Source organism: Cajanus cajan, chromosome 7, assembly GCF_000230855.2.
Source record: "Cajanus cajan strain Asha chromosome 7, NIPB_CcT2T_4, whole genome shotgun sequence".
In the NCBI taxonomy this organism is placed as follows: domain Eukaryota; kingdom Viridiplantae; phylum Streptophyta; class Magnoliopsida; order Fabales; family Fabaceae; genus Cajanus; species Cajanus cajan.
In genome coordinates, this window is record NC_138523.1 from 23,539,590 (window position 1) to 23,556,471 (window position 16,882).

Consider the following 16,882-nt stretch of genomic DNA (forward strand, 5'->3'; position numbering starts at 1 on the left):
AGACCCCTACCTCGTGATTCGCTCGTGACTGTTCGTGGATGAGTGAATTGTTTGTGCATTGTTTATGTGAAATTGTTTGAGCATACATTGCATTTTTTTTAAACATACAGCATTCCTATTCTTTTAAAATAAAAATAAATAGGAATAAGGATCTTCCATTGCATGGTGTTAACATCTACCTTCATCACATTCATATAGGTAGTTTCCCTTTTCACCGAAAAATACAAAAAAATATATAATAAATAAAAATACCCAAAAAAAAGAGAAAAAAGGGTTATTTATCCAAACCAAGCAATATCATGCATCATCTTAGGAACATCCTAAAAACATGATAATGCTTAGTTGAATAAACACTATGCATGCATATCCACCACCATCATCTCATATCATGCATATAGATCATGGAGGGATCTAGGAGTTATTCATTTCATACATCTCTCCTAGTATTCCATTAATAAATATTAATAAAAAGAAAGAAATAATCGATGCGTATGTTCAAAGAATGGATCGCACGCCGTTCGTTATCAAGTGTAAGCCAACAACCGTGCCAAGCGAGCATACGTCAACTCCGTTGTTGGTAATCAAGACAAACAAAGGGGAAGGTCCAACACCATTAAGGATCACAGTTCCAAGGCCTTTCCCTTGCAAATCAAATAAGGCTGTGCCGTGGATATACGACATCCACTCTTCTGCCGACAGCGATATCTCCAACATCGCTGGACTTGGGGGCATGACTAGGAGTGGCAGGATCTACACTCCCGAAGATCTTCATGATAAAGCCCCCAAGAATAAAGAAAAAGAAGAAAAGAAAACCGAGAAAAAAGAATCTGAGGAGGAGACAGACGAGCTGTTAAAGTATATCCGACAAAGCGAGTACTCCATCGAGGATCAACTTCATAAGACGCCAGCAAAGATTACGCTGTCATCGTTGATCCGAAGCTCCGAACCGCATCGACAAGATCTGTTGAAAGTCTTGAACAAGGCATATGTGTCGCACACTATCTCCCAAGACGAGTTTGAGGGGATTGTTAGTCACATCAAGGCTAATGATCACCTCACCTTCATCGATGAAGAAATCCCCGCCGAGGGATCAAACCACAACAAGCCCTTGCACATCTCTATAAAGTGCAAGGAGTATCACATCGCTAAAGTCTTGGTAGATAATGGATCTTCCTTGAACGTAATGCCAAAAAGAGCGCTCGAGCAAGTGGCAATCAAGGGAATCCAAATGCGCCAACAACATGATCGTTCGAGCCTTCGATGGATCTAAAAGAGAAGTGGTGGGAGAGATCAATCTTCCAATCCAAATTGGACCCACTATCTTTAATGTCGAATTTCAAATAATGGACATTACTCCTGCATACAGCTGTCTCCTCGGCCGACCTTGGATTCATGATGCGAAAAGCTGTACCCTCTACGCTCCACCAGAAAATCAAGTTCATCGTGGGTGACAAACTGGTGATCGTGCAAGCTGAAGATGACATACTCATCAGTAAGCCATCCAACATACCTTATGTGGATGCAGCAGAGGAAGCTTTGGAAACCGCTTTCCAAGCATTGGAAATCGCCAATGTTGAAACGTTTCCCCGAGAAATGAAGAAGGTAGCTCATATGCTCACAAAGAATGGATACTTGCCAGGACAAGGATTAGGCAAGTACTCCCAAGGAATCCCGGAGCTACCCATTATCAAGGACAATCCGGGGAAACAAGGGTTAGGATACAACCCTGTTAAAGATCAAAGAACGAAGAGGAATCAAGATCCTTCTCGACGTTCTTTAAGCCAGATCTTTAGGAAGGCTGGTTCACAAACGTCAAGGCCAGCTGTCGTCATCAAGTGTCCTTTTCCTTCTAATAGGGATGTGTAGACTCAGTGACTATTAGAGATCACTCCTCGGGGACAGCCCGACCCCCGAGCCTCGATAGGGCACATGTTTCCACTATGATTATAATAAAATCATTCTTCATTATTTCTTATTGCTTCTTTTCTTGCTCGCAATAAAATTCTAAACCACGTCATTTAACCCTGTTTGAATAAACATAAGTGAGGTTAAAATCGTCTTAATAATCAATAAACCCGCATCATTTTTATGTGGAAATGTGCATGACAGCTTGGAGCACCTTTTCTTGGCATCAATAAGTGCCATCATGGATAAAGAAATCCTAAAGACAAAAAGCTCGGCAGGAAACCCAAAAAGGGGACTGCGCAAAAATAAGAGCAAAAGACCCGCTAGGAATCCCACAGAAGGGTGACCTAGGCAAAAATTAGGGTTACAAAATAATGAACAAAGACAAAAGCCCGCTAAGACATCACAAATAGGTGTTTTAGGCAAAAGTTAGGGCCGTCAAAAAAAAAAAAAAAAAAAAAAAAAAGAGAAAAAACAAAATAAATCCATGATGGTACCATCAATTGAATTCAACAAGGGGCTCAAGAAAAGCTATCCAAGTTGTCAAAGCACAATCATTAATAACAAAGATGTGCTTAACTTCATAAGTGTTTAATCAAACAAGCCTAAACACAATAAGCCTACCAATGGCCAGCCATTCTTACAAAATCCATTTTTCAAAAATAAAATAATCCCCTCTAAAACACAAACTTTTGAAAATATATATCCTTTCCTTCTTTTCTCTCTTGTCCCAACGATTTTTGAATAATCTAGTGGAAACATGGAGATATAGTGGTCAATAGGAGGGTTGACACATCTTCTAAAGAAAGGGAAGAATCATTTGGTTGATGACACCAAAATCAAATATGCATCATTCCTCGGTAACAGAAATCGGCAGAGCACAGTCCGTCTGGAGGAATGGCAAAATCCAAACACAAAAACGCATCGGTTAATTCTTTTGAAAAAAGAATCAAATAGAATTAGGTGCATCATACTACATACATGCATACAGATGATAGGTGTACTGGAAGATCACTTATTCTCTGTTTATTGAAAAAACAAAAAATATATAAACTTCAGAAAAACAATACGCCCGTATCGTGTTCAGTATGCCCGTACCAAAATTAGGGTTATGAACAAATTTTCAATTCAATACGGGCATACTGAAATGAATAACGGCCGTATTGGCAATAACAGAAATCCTCCCTCACATCAATGACAAAATTCCTCCAAGAAGAAGAGGATAGGGGAAGCCATTCATTTTTTCCAAAAAATAAAATAAATTAAACTTGCATTTTGTGCATCGCGCACAATTAATTGCACATTCAAAGACCTCATCATGAGGCAATTGCATAAAATAGAAAAAATAGAAAAATTGCTTGTGTATGACAGCAGCAAACAAAATGCAAAGATTCAGAAAATCAACAGCGTCATACAGAATAACTGAGCCTGGAGAGGCTTGCCGAAAAAATACTCTCAGAATAACTGAGCCTGGAGAGGCTTGCCGAAAGAATACTCTCAGAATAACTGAGCCTGGAGAGGCTTGCCGAAACAATACTCCCACAGAATAACTGAGCCTGGAGAGGCTTGTCGAAATAATACTCTTTCAGAATAACTGAGCCTGGAGAGGCTTGCCGAAAGAATACTCTCAGAATAACTGAGCCTGGAGAGGCTCGCCGAAATAATACTCCCTCGTCATACAGAATAATTGAGCCTGGAGAGGCTTGTCGAAATAATACTCCTTCAGAATAATTGAGCCTGGTGAGGCTTGCCGAAATAATACTCCTACAAAATAACTGAGCCTGGAGAGGCTCGCCGAAATAATACTCTCAAAATAATTGAGCCTGGAGAGGCTTGCTTAAATAATACTCCCGCAGAATAATTGAGCCTGGAGAGGCTTGCCGAAATAATACTCCTTCAGAATAATTGAGCCTGGAGAGGCTCGCCGAAATAATACTCTTTCATCATAACTAAAGCCTGGAGAGGCTTGCAAAAATAATACTCTCTCAGAATAATTGAGCCTGGAGAGGCTCGCAGAAATAATACTCCCTAGAGAAACCTCAACTCACGCTCTTGGACTCAAAATCCCCAGCAAGAGCTATCAAAGCAAGATCGACGACATTCCCAATGGAAGCACGATCACCCAAGCAGAATATCCAAGTCAAAGGACTTAAACTTCCTCAGTGAAGATAGCTCTCCAACTCAAGTGTCGAGTGAGGCTAAGCCTGTAGAGGCTTCCTAAATAATACTCTGGGATACATAAGATCCCCAAATCCCCAGTCGCCTACTCAAGAGGCATCCCTGCAGAAGGAAAAAATAAAAAAATCAATAATCATTCCCCAAGTGGAATCTGGCTCTCAACCAATCATTGAACGTCAAGCTGATACGCCTGACAGAAGAGGCTAATCAAAATCAACGACAAAATCCCCCAGTGGATAACAGCCTACACAGAGGCAGCAAAATCAGAAAACCAAAAGAGACACCCGAACAAGGATAACCGGGATACTCCACCAACGTCGAAAGGACGTCAGCCAATCATAAGGCACCGCTCACATCAGAAAGAGCATCTTTGTGTCTGCACCCAAAGGAATCAGAAATTCCCCAGTGGGAACCAACTACGCAATGGAAAGTTGGGACACAAGAACCTATGAGTAACTGCACATCCCCTAGACGGATCCCTGCGTTATCCAGCCCTTAGTGGCACAAAATCAAAAAACAACCGTCGAAGCAGCATCGTGGACTGTGGAGACAAAATCATCACGAATCCCTGGAAAGGAGATATTCACGCTACCCCGTCGTCACAAACACGGAGGTATGCAGCTTCCGGCTCGGGCAATGAGCGAAGCTATCTCTGGAAAAGGGGTACTCACCGCTCACCGTTGTCACAAAGGTACTTAGCTTCCGGCTCAAACAAAGAGTGAAGCTAAGCCTGGAGAGACGGTACTTACAGCTTCCAGCTTGGGCAACAAGCAAAGCAAGGCCTGGAGAGGCAAAACTCACACTGCTCACCGTCGTCACAAAGGTGCTTCGTTTCCGGCTCGAACAAAGAGCGAGACTAAGCCTGGAGAGGCGAAACTCACACTGCTACCGTCGTCACAAGGGTACTTAGCTTCCGGCTCGAACAAAGAGTGAAGCTAAGCCTGGAGAGGCGATACTCACAGCTTCCAGCTTGGGCAGCAAGCATAGCAAAACCTGGAGAGGCTACTCGACAATTTTCCACCGGAAGACGCTACAAGTCAGAAGGTCGGCGCATCACCCGGACAATTGGGTCAAATCCTTTACTTGTCAGCCGGTACACCAAAAGGCCGTCCGACTAAGTAAAGGGGGGGCAGCTGTAGACCCCTAAAATTGTCCGGGACGGAAATAAAGCTTGAAGACTCTCAAAGACTGAAGGAAGATCAGCCAGAAGGACTCCTGGAAGGCCCTAGGAGGGTTCTCTGTAGGTCTAGAGGTCTTAGGATAGCTCAAAAATAAGGAAGTGGAGGGAATGAAGCCCAATACGGCCGTACTGAACTTAATACGGCCGTATTGAAGCTTCAATACGACCGTAGTGAACTCAATACGGCGTATTAAAGTTTCTGAAACTTCAATACGGTCGTACTGAAGTCAATACGACCGTATTGACACTTCAATACAACCGCAGCGAACTCAATACGGGCGCATTGAAATTTCTGAATTTCAATACGACCGTATTGAACTTCAATACGACCGTATTGAAGTTCAAAAATTTCAATACGGCCGTATTGCCCCTGTAGGCCGTATTGCGCCTATTCCCTATAAATATGACGTCAATTGGACGTCATTCCACACTTTCACACTCAGTTTTGACTCCCTCCTTGAGTATTCTGGGGTTTTTGAGCAGTGTTCTGCCCTAGAAATCTCTCTGAGAGTCGATCCGACGAAGTTCTGGAATTCCGAGCACTTAGTTTGGAGATTCGAACCTAGTCGAAGGGAAATCCTCCGGATTTCCATAGTCAAAAGTTTTTAGGAAGGAGCGAGCGAGCTTGTAGAGCGAGGGAACGCCAAAAAGCTTCCCAGTTTTACTCAATATATAAAAGCACGCTTCAAGAGGTTTCTTCTTAAATCCTTCCTTTTACTGCTTTCTGTGTGCATATTTAAACTGTCATCATGTAGATAGTTAATTTATAATCGCTTATAATAAATAGGGGTAATTTAGTAATTTTACACTATTATTTTAGAAATAATCTGTCATAGGGAACCCGAAAGGGGCGCTGTGGGGTGCTAACACCTTCCCCACGCGTAACCGACTCCCTTACCCGACTCTGGTTGTAATGGCCAAAGTTGATTTATAAAATCAATTGCCTTATCCCTTTTTCCAATGTTTTGAGTAAAACATTGGTGGCGACTCCACGAACCCTCCTTTTGCGAAAACCACTAATCCATGGAGGGTCCCGCTTGGGATTAATATGGATTAGTGAAACTTTTGGATAAGATCGACAAGGTCTCAGTTTGAGAATAAGTCGTTCTAATAATCCAATACATTTTCAAAACCAAAACAAATAAACGAGTCCGACCATCCTTCGCGAATGCCGAAAGCCCGTTTCGGGCCGGTGGCGACATCCATTGCATGGTGTTAACATCTACCTTCATCACATTCATATAGGTAGTTTCCCTTTTCACCCAAAAAATAAATACAAAAAAGATACAAAATACCCAAAGAAAAAAAAAAAAGAGAAAAAAGGGTTATTTATCCAAACCAAGCAATATCATGCATCATCTTAGGAACATCCTAAAAACATGATAATGCTTAGTTGAATAAACACTATGCATGCATATTCAACCTCATCATCTCATATCATGCATATAGATCATGGAGAGATCTAGGAGTCATTCATACATCTCTCCTAGTAATCCATTAATAAACATTAATAAAAAGAAAGAAATAATCGATGCGTATATTCAAAGAATGGATCACACGCCGTTCGTTATCAAGTGTAAGCCAACAACCGCGCCAAGCGAGCACACGTCAACTCCGTTGTTGGTAATCAAGACAAACAAAGGGGAAGGTCCAACACCATTAAGGATCACAGTTCCAAGGCCTTTCCCTTACAAATCAAATAAGGTTGTGCCGTGGATATACGACATCCACTCTTCTGCCGACAGCGATATCTCCAACATCGCTGGACTTGGGGGCATGACTAGGAGTGGTAGGATCTACACTCCCGATGATCTTCATAACAAAGCCCCAAGAATAAAGAAAAAGAAGAAAAGAAAACCGAGGAAAAAGAATCCGAGGAGGAGACTGACAAGCTGTTAAAATTTATCCGACAGAGCGAGTACTCCATCGTGGATCAACTTCATAAGACGCCAGCAAAGATTACGCTGTTGTCGTTGATCCTATGCTCCGAACCGCATCGGCAAGCTCTGTTGAAAGTCTTGAACGAGGCATACGTGTCGCACACTATCTCCCAAGACAAGTTTGAGGGGATTGTTAGTCACATCACGGCTAATGATCACCTCACCTTCACCGATGAAGAAATCCCCGCTGAGGGACCGAATCACAACAAGCCCTTGCACATATCTATAAAGTGCAAGGAGTATCACATCGCTAAAGTCTTGGTAGATAATGGATCTTCCTTGAACGTAATGCCAAAAAGAGCGCTCGAGCAAGTGGCAATCAAGGGAATCCAAATGCGCCCGAGCAACATGATCGTTCGAGCCTTCGATGGATCTAAAAGAGAAGTGGTGGGAGAGATCAATCTTCCAATCCAAATTGGACCCACTATCTTCAACGTCGAATTTCAAGTGATGGACATCACTCCTGCATACAGCTGTCTCCTCGGCCGACCTTGGATTCATGATGCGAAAGCTGTTCCTTCTACGCTCCACCAGAAAGTCAAGTTCATAATGGGTGACAAGCTGGTGACCGTGCAAGCTGAAGATGACATACTCATCAGCAAGCCATCCACCATACCTTATGTGGATGCAGCAGAGGAAGCTTTGGAAACCGCCTTCCAAGCATTGGAAATTGCCAATGATGAAACGTTTCCCCGGGAAATGAAGAAGGTAGCTCATATGCTCACAAAGAACGGATACTTGCCAGGACAAGGATTAGGCAAGGACTCCCAAGGAATCCCGGAGCTACCCATTATCAAGGACAATCCGGGAAAACAAGGGTTAGGATACAACCCTGTTAAAGATCAAAGAACGAAGAGGAATCAAGATCCTTCTCGACGTTCTTTAAGCCAGATCTTTAGGAAGGCCGGTTCACAAGCGTCAAGGCCGGTCGTCGTCGTCAAAATGTTTTTCTCCTTCCGATAGGGATGTATAGACTCAGTGACTATTAGAGATCACTCCTCGGGGACAGCCCGACCCCCGAGCCTCGATAGGGCACATGTTTCCATTATGATTATAATAAAATCATTCTTCATTATTTCTTTATTGCTTCTTTTCTTGCTCGCAATAAAAATCTAAACCACGTTATTTAACCCTGTTTGAATAAACATGAATGAGGTTAAAATCATCTTGATAATAATAAACCCGCATCATTTTTATGTGGAAATGTGCATAACGACTTGGAGCACCTTTTCTTGGCCTCAATAAGTGCCGTCATGGATAAAAGAAATCCATTCAGGACAAAAATCCTAAAAAACAAAAAGCTCGGCAGGAAACCCAAAAAGGGGGCTGCACAAAAATTAGAGCAAAAGACCCGCTAGGAATCCCACAAAAGGGTGACCTAGGCAAAAATTAGGGTTACAAAAAAATGAACAAAAACAAAAGCCCGCTAAGACATCACAAATGGGTGTTTTAGGCAAAAGTTAGGGCCGTCAAAAAAAGAAAAACAAAATAAATCCATGATGGTACCATCAATTGAATTCAACAAGGGGCTCAAGAAAAGCTATCCAAGTTGTCAAAACACAATCATTAATAACAAAGATGTGCTTAACCTCATAAGTGTTTAATCGAACAAGCCTAAACACATAAGCCTACCATGGCCAGCCATTCTTACAAAAACCATTTTTCAAAAAATAAATAATCCCCTCTAAAACACAAACTTTCGAAAAAAAAAATATCCTTTCCTTCTTTTCTCTCTTGTCCCAAACGATTTTTGAATAATCTTGTGGAAACATGGAGATATAGTGGTCAATAGGAGGGTTGACACATCTTCTAAAGAAAGGGAAGAATCATTTGGTTGATGACACCAAAATCAAATATGCATCATTCCTCGGTAACAGAAATCGGCAGAGCACAGTCCGTCTGGAGGAATGGCAAAATCCAAACACAAAAACGCATCGGTTAATTCTTTTGAAAAAAGAATCAAATAGAATTAGGTGCATCATACTGCATACATGCATACAGATGATAGGTGTACTGGAAGATCACTTATTCTCTGTTTATTGAAAAAACAAAAAAAAAATAAAAAAAATAAAAAAATAAAAAAATATAAATTTCAGAAAAAACAATGCGCCCGTACCATGTTCAGTACACCCGTACTAAAATCAGGGTTATGAACAAAATTTCAACTCAATACGGGCGTACTGAAATGGATGCGGCCGTATTGGCCATAAAGAAATTTTCAAAGACCTCGTCATGAGGCAACTACATAAATTAGAAAAAATAGGAAAAATTGCTTGTGTATGACAGCAGCAAATAAAATGCAAAAATTCAGAAAATCAACAGCGTCATACAGAATAACTAAGCCTGGAGAGGCTTGCCGAAAGAATACTCTCAGAATAACTGAGCCTGGAGAGGCTTGCCGAAATAATACTCTCAGAATAACTGAGCCTGGAGAGGCTCGCCGAAATAATACTCTTTCAGAATAATTGAGCCTGGAGAGGCTCGCCGAAATAATACTCTCTCAGAATAACTGAGACATTTCTGTACAGCAAAAGCCAAAAACATAAAAAAAGGCAAAATACAGAAAAAGCCAAATCAGAAGAAAAGGCAAAATACAGAAAAAGCCGAAAATGAAAAAAGGCAAGGATATAGAAAATCCAACAAACAGATTGCACAGAATAACTGAGCCTGGAGAGGCTTGCCGAAATAATACTCCCGCAGAATAACCGAGCCTGGAGAGGCTTGCCGAAACAATACTCATCAGTTTGTACAAAATAACTGAGCCTGGAGAGGCTTGCCGAAACAATACTCCTCAGTAAACAGAATAATTGAGCCTGGAGAGGCTCGCAGAAATAATACTCCCCAGAGGGAACCTCAACTCATGCTCTTGTATTCAAAATCCCCAGCAAGAGCTATCAAAGCAAAATCGTCAAAATCCCCAATGGAAGTACGATCTCCCAAGCAGAATATCCAAGTCAAAGGACTTAAACTTCCTCAGTGAAGATAGCTCTCCAACTCAAGTGTTGAGTGAGGCTAAGCCTGTAGAGGCTTCCTAAATAATACTCTGGGATACATAAGATCCCTCATTCCCCAATCGCCTACTCAGAGGCATCCCTGCAAAAAGAGAAAAATCAAAAATATCAATAAGTATTCCCCAAGCGGAATCTGGCACTCAGCCGAACACTGAACTTCAAATCCCCAGTCGCCTACACAAGAGGCACTCCTTCAAAAAGGAAAACCCAAAAAAAAAAGAAGAAAAAATCAATAACAATTCCCTAAGCGGAATTTGGCTTTTTAGCCAATCATTGAACGTCAAGCTGATACGCCTAACAGAAGAGGCTAATCAAAATCAACGACAGAATCCCCAGCGGATAACAGCCTACACAGAGGCGACAAAAATCAGAAAACCCAAAAGAGATACCCGAATAAAGATAACCGGGATACTCCACTAACGTCAAAGGACGTCAGCCAAACATAAGGCATCGCTCAATTCAAGAAGAGCATCTGTGTCTACACCCCAAGGAAACAGAAATTCCTCAATGGGTACCAACAATGCAATGCAAGTTGGGACACAAAAACCTATGAATGACTGCACATCCCCTAGACGGATCCCTGCGTTATCCAGCCCTCAGCGGCACAAAATCAGAAAAACAAACCGTCGAAGCAGCATTGTGGACTGTGGAGACAAACTATACTCAACTGCCTCATGTTGAGAAGCAGGGCCTGGAGAGGCGATACTCAACTACCTCATGTTGAGAGGCAGGGCCTGGAGAGGCGATACTCAACTACCTCATGTTGAGAGGCAGGGCCTGGAGAGGCGATACTCAACTACCTCATGTTGAGAGGCAGGGCCTGGAGAGGCGATACTCAACTACCTCATGTTGAGAGGCAGGGCCTGGAGAGGCGATACTCAACTGCCGAATGTTAAGAGGCAGGAACTGCTGAATGTTAAGAGGCAAGGCCTGGAGAGGCAATACTCAACTGCTGAATGTTAAGAGGCAGGGCCTGGAGAGGCAATACTCAACTGCTGAATGTTAAGAGGCAGGGCCTGGAGAGGCAATACTCAACTGCTGAATGTTAAGAGGCAGGGCCTGGAGAGGCAATACTCAACTGCTGAATGTTAAGAGGCAGGGCCTGGAGAGGCAATACTCAACTGCTGAATGTTAAGAGGCAGGGCCTGGAGAGGCAATACTCAACTGCTGAATGTTAAGAGGCAGGGCCTGGAGAGGCAATACTCAACTGCCGAATGTTAAGAGGCAGGGCCTGGAGAGGCGGTACTCAACTACCAAGGTTGTCAGAAACGCCGAGGTATGCATCAACCTGGAGAGGCTACTCAACAATTTTCCACCAGAAGACATTACAAGTCAGAAGGTTGGCACATTACCCGGACAATTGGGTCAACTCCTTTACTTGTCAATCGGTACACCAAAAGGCCGTTTGACTAAGTAAAGGGGGGGGCAGCTGTAGACCCCTAAAATTGTCCGGGTCGGAAATAAAACTCGAAGACCCTCAAAGATCGAAGGAAAGTCAGCCAGAAGGACTCCTAGAAGACCATAGGATGGCTATCTGTAGATTTAGAGGTCTTAGAGTAGCTTAAAATAAGGAAGTGGAGGGAATGAAGCCCAATACGGCCGTACTAAACTTAATACGGCCGTATTGAAGCTTCAATATGGCCGCAGTGAACTCAATACGGCGTATTGTAGTTTCTGAAACTTCAATACGGCCGTACTGAAATCAATACGGCCGTATTGAAGCTTCAATACAGCCGCAGTGAACTCAATACGGGCGTATTGAAATTTCTGAATTTCAATACGGCCGTATTGAACTCAATACGACCGTATTGAAGTTCAAAAATTTCAATACGGCCGTATTGATTCCATAGCCCGTATTGCGCCTGTTCCCTATAAATATGGCGTCATTTTGACGTCATGGAACACTTTTGAACATAGTTTCAACCCTCTCCTTGAGTATTCTGGGGTTTTTGAGCAGTGTTCTGCCCTAGAAATCACTCGGAGAGTTGATCCGACGAAGTTCTTGAGCCCCGAGCCATTTTGCTTGAGGATCGAACCTAGTCGAAGGGAAATCCTCCGGATTTCCATAGTCAAAATTTTATAGGAGGGAGCGAGCGGGCTTGTAGAGCGAGGGAACGCCAAAAAGCTTCCCAGTTTTACGAAATATATAAAAGCACGCTTCAAAGGTTTCTTCTTCAAAATCCTTCCTTTTACTGCTTTCTGATTGTTGCATCGCATATCTAATTTATTCGCCGTGTAGATATCTTGTTCATAATCGTTTATAATAAATAGGGGTAATTTAGTAATTTTACACTGTTATTTATAAAGTAATCTGTCATAGGGAACCCGAAAGGGGCGCTGTGGGGTGCTAACACCTTCCCCACGCGTAACCGACTCCCTTACCCGACTCTGGTTGTAATGGCCGAAGTCGATTTTTAATCGATTGCCTTAAACTTCTTTTTCCAATGTTTTGAGTAAAACATTGGTGGCGACTCCATGAACCCTCCTTTTGCGAAAACCACTAATCCATGGAGGGTCCCACTTGGGATTAACATGGATTGGTGAGCCTTTTAATAAAATTGCTCGTTTGACGAGGTCTCAGTTTGAGAATAAGTCATTCTAGCAATCCACATTTTTAAACAAATAAACGAGTCCAACCATCCTTCGCGAATGCCGAAAGCCCCGTTTCGGGCCGGTGGCGACAATTATCCAATAATAGGAACCAAGTGGGTTTTTAGAAATAAGCTTGATGAATCTGGAATTATTATAAGAAATAAGGCAAGGTTAGTGGCTAAGGGGTATAATCAAGGAGAGGGAATTGATTATGATGAGACTTTTACCCCTATAGCAAGGTAGAAGCCATTAGATTACTTCTTGCTTATGCTTATATAATGAATTTCAAGCTTTATCAAATGGATGTGAAAAGTGCTTTTCTTAATGGTTTGATACAAGAAGAAGTGTATGTGGAGCAACCACCAAGTTTTGTTGATTTTAAGTATCCTAATCATGTGTACAAACTTAAAAAGGCACTCTATGGCTTGAAACAAGCTCCAAGATCATTGTATGACATGCTGAGCAAACTTTTTATTGAGAATGACTATGTAAGAGGGAAAGTAGATAATACATTGTTTGTGAAGAAGTTTAAAAATGATACAATGTATGTTCAAATCTATGTGGATGACATTGTTTTTGGATCTACTAATGTCTCTCTAAGCAAAGAATTTGCTAAGACCATGCAAGGTGAATTTGAAATGTCAATGATGGGAGAGCTTGCATTTTTCTTGGGGTTGCAAATCAAACAAATGAGTGATGGAATATTTATAACTCAAAGCAAGTATTGAAATGAACTATTGAAGAAGTTTGGTATGGAACGGTGTAAGGAGGCTGCAACACCAATATCAAACACATGAAATTTTGACTTGGATGAGAAAGGCATAGCTGTTGACAACTCAAAATATAGAGGTATCATTGGATCACTTTTATATTTGACAGCTAGTAGGCCTGATATAACGTTTGTTGTGTGCTTGTGTGCAAGATTTCAGGCAAATCCAAAAGAATCTCACATGAAATCTGTAAAGAGAATTCTTAAATATCTGAAAGGACCAACTAATGTAGGTTTTTGGTATCCAAAAGGGGTCTCACTAAGTCTGATAGGCTACTCGGATTCAAACTATGCTGGGTGTAGACTTGATAGAAAAATCACAAGTGGTACTTGTCACCTACTAGGAAGTGCACTAGTCTCATGGCATTTAAAAAGCAAGCTTGTGTTGCTTTAAGTACAGCTGAGGCTGAATACATAGCTGCCGGAAGTTGTTGTGCTCAAATTCTCTAAATGAAACAACAACTAAGAGATTATGGAACTGAGCTGAATCAAATTCCTTTGAGATATGATAATACAAGTGCAATAAATCTAACCAAAAATCCAATTTTGCACTTTAGGACAAAACATATAGAGATAAGACACCACTTTTTAAGAAATCATGTTCAGAAGAATGATTGTGTTGTAGATTTTGTTGAAACTAGTAAACAATTAGCTGACATATTTACAAAACCTCTACCAAGAGAAAGATTTAATCAATTAAGAATTGAATTAGGAATAATCAATGAGTCTTCTTTGAAATGATTGTGAATGTATATTTGGGATTGATTGATTGATTGAAAATTGGTTGATGTGTGTGTAAAACATTGATGTATGATGCATAAAAGAGAGAAGTTTAAGAGTTGAAATAGATTAGGAATGGTTTAAAAAGTTAGAAATAAGAGAAGCAAAACTTCTCTGGAATAATCGATTATTTTAAAATTTAATCGATTATTGTAAGTGAGCCTAGGAGAATAATCGATTATTTGGGCAATAATCTATTATCTGGGAGAAGAGGAATTCTAGAAGTCTTTAGAATAATTGATTATTTGGGAAATAATCGATTATCTGGGAAGCAAGAATACAAAGAGCCTCTGGAATAATCGATTATTTGGGAAATAATCGATTATCTGGGCAAGTTAGAGGAAATGACCCTTTAGAATAATCGATTATTCCAAAAATAATCGATTATTTAGTGTAGAAAGGGTTTTTCAAAGGATTTTACTGATACAAATAATCGATTATTTGTATAGATAATCGATTATTTGCGCGACCCTTGGTTTTCCAGACGGTTTTTGAACGGTTTTATTCGCGCCAACCTTCAACTTCCCACTACTCTTCATTTGTGGAACCTCTCCTCTACCCCAAGCCGGTACTAGGGCTTCTATAACTTCCAAACCCTCTTATTTTTCATAAACCCACATTCTCTCAACTCTCAAACCCTAACACACTCACTTTTTTCATCTTTTTCATCTTCTTCATCTCCACCAAAGAACCAATCTTTAACCTAACAATGGATTTATCTTCCAAAAGGCCAAAGAAGCTAGAAGTCAGGGGTAGCAAATGCCCTCTACCCACAGAGTAAATCATCTCAAAATGGTTTGCTGACGAGAAGACCCAAGAGTATAATTTTGAATGGTATGCGGGTAGAAGAATCATCCCTCCGAAGACCTTGAAGATGGAATGGTTCAAGAATGAGGGGTTTAGCTTTCCTCCTCTCTTGGAACACCAGGAACTTGGGAAGTTCTTGGATCTAGAAGGACCCTATCACCTTGAGCTTATAAGGTTGTTCTTATGCTTTGCCTCAAGCAATGAAGGGATAATGCAATCTGTGGGGAAGGGCAAGCTCATAAAGCTTGATGGTCCAACTTTGAAGGAAGCTGTTGGGCTGAGCGGAGACGGGAGTACAAAGCCCCAACCCTTCAACTTTGGAGATTTTGAGGAGCTGACAACTTTTAGGGACTGTTAGAGGAACCTAGAGACCACCAACTATACAAAATTTTTGGCCGGAGGTAGGAAGAAAAATTCACGCTTAATTTCTTTTATAATAGCTTAGATGATTAAGCCTCGGTTGCATAATCATGCTCAAATGTCAAGGTATGACATTTTGCTGATGCATGTAATCAAGAAAAAGATTAAAATAGATTGGGTGTCTGTGGTGAACAACTGTATGTGGAAGGCTAGGAGAAAGGAGGATGGTCCAATACCATATGTTTTATTATTGTCTAGAATTTTTGAGAAAGCAGGTGTGGATCTGAAAAGGAAGAAAAAGATAATTCTCCACGCCTCGAACAAAATTGAGAAATCTTCCTTGCATCACATGGGGATACTGAAACAGGAAGACAAATGGGTATTCAAGAGAGATGTCCCTCTGACTCCTGAACCTACAACTGATGAAGATGGCTTTCCATCTCATGATGAAGATCAGCCACCACAAGTAGAAGTTGAACCTGAAAGAGAACAAGAATCATAGCCTAAATCATTCTCTCCATTCGAGCAAATTATGATTAACAAGCTTGATGCAGTAATGGAGATGTCTAGGAGGCACGAGTCGATTTATTCGGGTATTCTTGATCGGTTTGATAACCTTGATCATGAGATTAACCGACTTAAGGCTCAGCTTGGGATGCCGGAAGACTCAGAGTGATTTTAGTGCTTTAGTGTTCTGTTTTGATTTCATTAACAAGTCTTTAAGGAACTTCTTTGAAAGTTCATATTAGAAAAGTTTGAATTGAAATAAAGATCCTAAGAACTCTGAAAAATTTTAAAGTGTCATAAAATCCAATTCACCCCCCTCTTGGATTGAGCCATTCTTTTCTAACAACATTGAGTTAAATTGAGAATGTTATGTATGATGCCTCCGCATAGTCATGTGCGTGACACGGTGCTAGACATGTGATGCGTTGGCATGGGCATGTGTGTGATATGGTGCTGGTTGTGGGATGTCTTGGCATAGTCATTGTAGACCCCTAAAATTGTCCGGGTCGGAAATAAAGCTTGAAGACTCTCGAAGACTGAAGGAAGATCAGCCAGAAGGACTCCTGGAAGGCCCTAGGAGGGTTCTCTGTAGGTCTAGAGGTCTTAGAATAGCTCAAAATAAGGAAGTGGAGGGAATGAAGCCCAATACGGCCGTACTGAACTTAATACGGCCGTATTGAAGCTTCAATACGGCCGCAGTGAACTCAATACGGCGTATTGAAGTTTCTGAAACTTCAATACGGCCGTACTGAAATCAATACGGCCGTATTGAAGCTTCAATACAGCCGTATTGAACTCAATACGGCCGTATTGAAATTTCTGAATTTCAATACGGCCGTATTGAACTCAATAC